A 7,114-nucleotide genomic window follows, 5' to 3' on the forward strand; every position below is an offset into this window, starting at 1 on the left:
GAGTCCCTTTCCTTATTCATACCAGTTTTAACAGGAACTGCTAGGATGAAGTGCAGACCTATTGTCCAATGAAATAAAAGTCGCTGTACTCCTCCCTCACTGACCCATTTTTTAAACTTCCCCTCCACCTTTCTCAGACATGATCCAATTTTTGGTGGCTCTCCAGGCTCAGATGTGGCCTTTGTATTGCATTGTTCCACAAAATCCAATACATTCTGTTTGAAAATCATTATAACATCATGTTGATTGATCACAATTAGCCACTCTAGGACAGTCTGAGCCTTCCTATTGTCAAGGACAGGTCAGGGTATTGTGTGTGACCTTGAAAGTGTGTCTTGTTCAGACCTCATTTTACAACAACATATTTAGATACTATATTGTGCGTGTGTGTTGGGGTAAGTGCAAGATGTGCTGTTATGACCATTCGTGTTTGAGTCAACTCACATATTGTATCAAGCACAAATATTGCTTGAGATAGCTATCAGTGTTTGTTTTATTTATGTTTTTTTGATATTTTTCCAGATTTTTTCATGTTCATTCCTATTGCTGTCACTCTCTTCCATTTCACCAGCCATCACCACAATTATGCAAGAGGAAGGTTTGCATGCTCTTTAATTACATGCATTTACATACATCTACATTATTAACAATGGTTAGTGCTTTGTTCACATTTAATAGTACTTTAATCCCATTTGCACATTGAGCAGATACTCTCATCAATAACATTTACCATGGTAGGGACAGTACTTCAATGGTAGAATTAGGAGTCTTGCCCAAGGAGTCTTATTGGTATAGCAGTGGTGTTCCTGCCTGGATGGGGAATCAGTCTTTTGATTTTTCCTTCTGTGGGGCGATGCTCTTATTCACTCTGCTGTCTATCCAACATCAGAGTTTTTTTACTTCCATCAGCTGATACATTAATTACATTTACAGGTTGTTTGTTTACACTTGCAACAACTGTTACTTGCACTAGCTAGTATTTTTGTGCTTTAATTACTTACTGACTGGTACTGTATCTCTTAGTACTTTAATTATGTTTTCAAGTACTTTATTGTGGCCATTTATACTTTTGTGGATCCACATTCATGGAATAAAGCTGGGACTCACATCGCAGCAGCAGGACTCACCTTAGCAGGATAAGCTACAAAGGAGTCTAGCCGTTGTTGTATGTTGTAATATTTAAAATGCATAAATCTGAGAGTCGCCATGAGCCTCGTTTCCCATCCTACTTGTACACTTGTGTACTCCTTTGCACTGATTTCATGGTGTTTCTTCTTCTCCTTCTTCTTTCTTCTTCTTTTCTCAACACTTAGAGCATGACAAGCCATTCATTTAAAATGTACACAAAACCTCTAAAATGGAGAGGGTACTCAAGTCAAAATTTGATAAACATATCAATAATGCATTTATGGGAGATAGAACAGTGTCATTATCCATGCATGTTCAGAAGTACAGAGCATACTTTTTTCCTCCTCCAAAGGCTGATTTTACTTCTTTCCTCCTGAATTTTATGCATCAAATGTTAATGCTCGTGAAAGTTTTATCATAGGCTTCCATTATCTTAATGCATGTGATAGGCAGAAGCCCCCTTAAATCATGTATTAGGGCATTGTGCTATGTAAAACAGACACTGAATTATACTATTTTGGGTGCAACATGAGCAGCTCTCTTTGTTTTGCAAAAGGCACTACAAAGACAGGACAGACAGGAATGGCGTGCTCGGGTATATGAACTTATTTTTAGTCCAGCATGTGGTAACAGGAGTGACTGTTGAGCTTTGCTGTGCATGTTCAACTAAGTAAAATAGATTAGAAAAAAAATAGAATAATATATTCACGTTAAAAGTATGATTGAAAGCAGATTCAAAGTAGATTGAAAACTATAAGTACAGGCTGATTTCTGCATGTGTTTAATTTGACTGTAAAATGATAATCAGTGACTCTTTTGGTCTTATTTATTTTCTTGGCTACGCTTTTGCTATCATAAAATTGTATATATATATATATATATATATATATATATATATATATATATATATATATATATAAATATATATTGATTGTTTGTTTTAAGAAAATCTACAAAATAATGATATAATAATGAATAAAGACTCAAATTCACATCATCAGTAAGGTGTTTTCTTGCATCAAGACATTGCAAACACAATCACTGCACTTTGAATAGCTTTCCAGCTTCAGATCTACAAAATTCAGGTTTAATTAATATTTTTTCAGTAAAATGAAAGAAAAAAGATAATCATCCTTTCGTCCTTTGTTCTTCAGGCTTAGGTATTTAATGGTTAAAGGTGTTTTACTGTCACAGCTTATTCAACTCTCTCTCCTCTCTGTGGACTGATTTGTGGATCCTGTATTGATTGAAAAGAACTTGCCAAGATAGAGAGAGAAAAAACTGAGCTACAATAAATGAAGTTAGTTTTGATACAGTGTGACAGACAGTAGTTAATGCGACAATCTGCGTGTGATGTGCAGACAGGCTAGTTAACTATAAAAACCATTCTGTGAAATGCTAAATAAAGCAGGCGTGCTCTAGATTGACTGACGTTGCATATAAACCAGATAATTTCCTTCATTTTGTAGCTCATCTTTGCAGGAACTCTGTATGATCACATCAAAGAATCCTAATAAAATAGTTAAAAAAAATAATAATGTGTTTAAACTGACAGAGGTAGTGATTATTCCAGCTACAATATGTGAACCGTGTATATTGCAATACTATGATACAACTTCATTTCCCTCCAATTGCTGCCTGTCACTAAAAAAAATAAATTTGTCCATTTTTTTTTATCTGCGCCATTGTGTCAAGTTGGAAGCATATATCAAATATTTAATCAGATCAACAGGAAATGAACACACACGGTGTAATGATATGAGTGATGGCAAAATGATTGGTGGGCAGATGGAATGAATGTAAATTAGCTGGTGAACTGGGTGTCTATAAAAGCGGTTCTTGCCTCTAATATAAGAGTGACACAATGGCAGCATTTCGTGCTTCTGGTTTTTGCCAGCGGATGGACTCCTTGTGTGCAATGACAAAATGATTTAATACGACAGCAAAAATTCCCAAAGCAAATGCAAGCGGTGAAAACAAATGTCATGAACTTTAGATGGGATATGTTAAATTTGACCTGGATGTTTAAAAATGCAATCCAGGACTTAATTTGGCAGACGGTGGTAGAAAACACCTGTGGCACCGCACTGACCAGAGTAATAATGAATCAGAACATGTGTCTCTTGGGTTAGACATGATGTGAGAATCGAGGAAGCTGAGTCTTTGAAATAAATGAAAAAGTCCACATTGAATCCATTATATTCATACAATCTTAATATAATAGCATTCAAACTGCTCACTGTGGCACTATCCACTTTATTACAAACTCCTACCTTGTACTTCCAAGACGAGATAGGCTGCCACTTTATGAGCTCCACCTGCCTTATAGATCCACTATATATGTATACAATTACAGTCTATTGTCATGTACAATTTGTCAGCTGCCGTCTACCGCATTCATTCTTGTTCAGTGTCTGACCACAGAACTACTGTAGATCTGATGTTATTTGACTGGTAGGCATTCCTCAACAGTGACACTGAACATGGTAGTGGTATGGTAGTGGGTTTAACAGGGGTGTGAATAGCCACCATCCAGAAATATCCAGACAGGAGTGGCTCTGTGGTCTGGCAATAAGGTAGAGATTTCTAAAAAGCAAGTGTAACAGCTGTGAAGATATGGCAGTTACCCAGGAGCCCATAACATGAGGGAACTGTGGTGACCAGGCTCCTTAATGTCTTCATTAGACCCCTTATAACAATACTTTTACATTCATAACTTACGGGTAGCTACAATAACCTTTTTGCAAGTGTAGCCTTGAGGTGGGATTTTCCCATGGCCTGATCCCCACATAGTATGCAAGGTTGGCTCTAACCTGTTGGGGGCCCCAAGCAGGACTTTTCTGGGGTCCATTTTGCTAGCTGATGAACTGTAAAATAGCAGGTTAACTAATAACAATGACTGTCACAAACTACCATAAACGTATTAGTTGAAATGTTAGTGCATTATATCATAATTAGATTACAATCTTATCTTACATGGTTGTAGGTTTAGTGAAGCTGAAACTCAGTCTGAAAGCCTGTCTAATTTAAACAAAAACAGCCTTTTCTCCTCATCTTTTCTTTTTTCCTCCATTTTTTGTATATGTTCTGTTTTGAGATATCATTAACAAGTTGCACCACCCCCCCAAATTGAGCATCAAAGACAACATAATGGTACAGTAATAACCCACATGATGATAACCCAAGGCCTGCTTAAAGATGTGAAGCAGGCTAACAGAGGTTTAACTATGTTTTTTCTTTCATACAGAGGTATTAAACAAATATTTAAGTTTTAGTCCGACTGCAAAACAAGACAACCTTTAGAAAGTGTTCATGAGTGGTTTAAAACTAGTTTTCTAAAGGTTATCAATTAGGCCATAAAGTCCTTAAAATCATCACTGAACAGTTACGACACATAACTGAAAAGGGCAACAACCTACCTTATAGTGAAACCATGTTCATTTATGTTGTTAAAGCTCAGATTTGATGTTTACTTATTTTACTTTGTCTTCTTCATCAGTCAGCACTAAACCTTCATCACATATTCATGTTCATCAGATATAACAGATCACTTTTATACTTCTTATTAATGTGTTTTAATTAATTTAGAATGATTTTAAAGTGTTTAAAACCCTGCTTATAACCATTAACAAATTATGAGAGACATGATTGTAACTATGATTATACCATTGTGAATGTATGTTTGTGGTTCTACATTACGCTATAGGCTTGATTATTATCCAGTGAATGTCTTAAAAAGTAATGAGACTTCAGCTTAGACATGCAACTGTTAATGCTGCCACTGTAGCTACTGTTACCATAGGATAACTTTACTATCACACTATATAATCTCAGTATAACATTTTGTCATCATATCCAGAAAGCAGTGGTTCACAGTAATGTAAAGAAGCATGGCTTGCTTGCCATAGCATTTATACCCATAAATGTTCATTTAAAAAACTTCAGTTTCAGTAAATACAATAATTTGAAATTACAATGTCTCTCCAGTTTATTGAAACATGAAATACACAGTACCACAATGTACCACAGGAATGGTCATCTGATCTTGTGTGCATGTAATCTACTGAGTCCTCAAACCATTCAGCAGATGACATGGAGCCAATGCTGTTTAATAATCTAATTCCAGAACTACAGCTACTGACTGTAGGTGGACTGTTGGAGCTAGAATTAACTTGAATGAGGGTAATAATATACTTAGACCACTGGCCTATTTTAAAATCTACTACCTACTATCTATAAAATACTATCTTGGTTGAGAAATGGCAATAACAAGCATGCAAGCAAATTGCATTGTCTTTTTATTAATTATTTAAGGTCATTTCCATTTAGGAAGCCCATTCGTTTTAGAGCACCATAAGATCATCATTATGTCACTGTTTGGACTGATGTGTTTACTTATAGACCGTATTTTGAAGCTTGACAATACAGACTGGCTCTGAATCATTACCTGCACTACTAGTCCTGTGGAGGCTTTAGTTACAGCATTTGGTAACAGGACTCGCTGAAACATGCGTCCCTCTAACCACAGGGCTCCATTCAGTTGACATCATCTCAGTGAGAAGCATGATACCCTCCACCAGATTAAAAAACAGAATGGAGTTGGAAGCCTTTTGTGCTGTCTACCCATCTTGTGGGTGCGCTGTCTTGCCTTGAGGAAGAAGAGATTCTTGCGGGTAATAATATACACCCAAATAAAGAATTGAATTTGAAAGGAAGGGGGACAACAGCAATAACAGGACAATGGAGCACAATGGCCGCCATTTAACCGCTGTGCAGATGAAGGATGGCTTTACGGTCGGGGTGCTTGAATAACTTTCTTTTTTTTTTTCTCAACGAGGTCCAAGAAAAGAAAGCAAAGGGCCAAGAGGTGGGGGGGTGAAAGGGGTGGAAAATGGAGATTTCCTGCCTTCTGAAGCTGGTGTCAATTTATTATATTTCATGAAGTTTTAACTACAGATTCGTGACCAGGGTTTTCACCTTCCAATTAGTCAGTGTCGCTGTATGGGCCTTTTACTCCCGTGTTGATACATGAGGCGGTCGCGTCGTACCTGCCTCAGGTGGTGGCCTGCAAAAGGTTCAAAGCGCTCTTGTTAAAGCCGCAATAGAATGCCGCTGGGGCCAAAAGTATCAGGACGCCCATTTATGTGAGAGACGTCGCCTTTCGGGTCCCTGCGCACACCTGAGATAAGGTGACCACTCAGATATCTCCGATACAAAGGAGACTGGCAACAATTGGGTTATCCGTAAGCTGGCGATAAACCCGGTTAATCCCCATTATTTGAGAGAACGTAGCTCATGTTAAACTGTCAGGGTTACATATGTCGTCTATTCATGGGATATCACAGAGATCATCAGTGCTGTGGAGGGTGATGAGACTCGCAGACCTGGCAAGCAAGTAATGCTGTATGTAATCTTGAAGTAGACATTTGGAATTAGTTGTTTATCTTTTTATCATTTTGTCCAGCACTTGGCTGGTTAGTAAATTTAGTTCCAGGTTTGTGCAAAAGGCATGACATCTATCAGATGTTCCTGACGAGCTTCAAAAATTTGCACACACCTAAGTGAATGTGCTTTCAAAGACATTCAGATCTAAAGGCTTAAATATTTGTTATAAATGTCACTTTTGACATTTTGCAACAGAAATTTGTCATTTCACTGCCTAACCTTGCTCAGTCTGGGAGCAGCAGAGAGTTGCTAGCAGAGCAGTGTTATATGAGAACTAGGGGTTAAGTGCTTGTTCAAGGGCACAACCAAGTTTAGCTATCCAATAAAGGATTCAAACCTGTGAGCCTTACCACCAGCCAAATACCCTGAGAATAATCGAGGTTCATCTTTCTTAACTCTTGCATGTCATCTTTGAAATAATTTGGCAGCACATGCTGATGCTTTGCTATGCATGTTCTTCTGCGTGACCCTAGTACATGGGATTAAAGTACTTTACAGCATTTATATTGTTAGTGTGTCCACATGTTGAGACTTTCACTCT

Source organism: Pygocentrus nattereri, chromosome 3, assembly GCF_015220715.1.
Source record: "Pygocentrus nattereri isolate fPygNat1 chromosome 3, fPygNat1.pri, whole genome shotgun sequence".
In the NCBI taxonomy this organism is placed as follows: Eukaryota; Metazoa; Chordata; class Actinopteri; order Characiformes; family Serrasalmidae; genus Pygocentrus; species Pygocentrus nattereri.